Below are 1,391 nucleotides of genomic sequence, written 5' to 3' on the forward strand. Positions count from 1 at the left end.
GTGCCAGTAAGAGAGAAATGGTAGGAGAACATGCTGAATTTTCTGATCGCTCCTTAGAGCATTATAATGAAAGGATCATTTACTGAGAGCTTGGTAAAAGGCAGCTGACTGTATGCTCGCATTCCACCTTTATTTTCCTTTTCCTTCTGTGTTGCAAGTCAGAATCGTGGCAGCTCTTGATGTCTGTATATTGTTTGTGATTTTCAAGCCACCCCCACGTTACAATCTTATGTGGTTCTTACCACCCCTCACTTGGAATATTCAGGATTTAAATAAGCGGTTTAAAGTTATCAGCTGGTGTGCAAGGAGATCAGAAATTCAGGGTCTCCTTCCTGTCTGGGGAGTCAAGACTAAGGCTGTTTCTAGCACAAGCTCCCTAGCTGCAGTCCAAGGACACTGAATGGACACGTGGATTGGGCACCTACTCCCATGAAGGGTGACCATCTCAGAAACCCACAGGGGCAGTGCTGCCCTATCCTAGAGGGTCACTAAGAGTTGGCGTTGACTCCGTGGCAGTAACTGAGTAGCAATAAAAGCTTCTGAAGCCAAATTTTGAAAATGAGCAAACTAGGGAGGTGCGGTCAGTCAAGGCAGACTTCTAGTTCTCAGATGAGGAATATAAACTGCTTTGGAAGAATAAATGCAAGTGCTCATAAATTATCATCTTAAAATGATTTCAAGCCAAGCCAAATGTCGGTCGGCAAACAAAATGGGATACAGGCACACAGTGGAATATTCCTCAGCCATAAACAACCTAGTTTCTGATGCATATGGGTATATTTTGGAATCATTACGCTGAGGGTCATAAGAGAGTCACAAAAGGACAAAGAAGATATGAGCTCACATACATAAAATAGGCACATGAGAGACACCACAGTTTATTAGTGGTTACCAGGGATTGGAAGGCAGTTGTTCCAACAGAACAAGGAAATACTGTGTGGTTTAAAATCAGGAAAGGTGTGTATCAGGGTTGTATCCTTTTACCATATTTATTTAAGTCTGTATGCTGAGCAAATAGTCCAAGAAGCTGGCCTACGTGAAAAAGAATGCACTATCAAGATTGGAGGAAGTTTTATCACAGCCGGTGATACACAGATATCATGACCTTGCTTGTTGAAAGCAAGGAGGAATGGAGACACTTGCTGATGATCAAAGACTGAACTTCTCCATGTGATTGCAACTCAATATAAGGAAAACAAAATTCCTCACAGCCGGACCAATAAGCAACATCATGACAAACTGAGAAAAGATGGAAGTGATCAAGGATTTCATTTTGCTTGACTCCACAATATTCATGGAAGGAGAGGTCAAGAAATCCACTGACATATTGCATTAGGCAAACCTGCTGCACAAGCACATCTTTAAAGTGTTGAAGAGCAAGAATGTTACTG

The sequence above is a fragment of the Echinops telfairi genome, unplaced genomic scaffold, assembly GCF_000313985.2.
Source record: "Echinops telfairi isolate 266 unplaced genomic scaffold, ASM31398v2 ScPeMD7_5868;HRSCAF=6743_0, whole genome shotgun sequence".
Classification (NCBI taxonomy): Eukaryota; Metazoa; Chordata; class Mammalia; order Afrosoricida; family Tenrecidae; genus Echinops; species Echinops telfairi.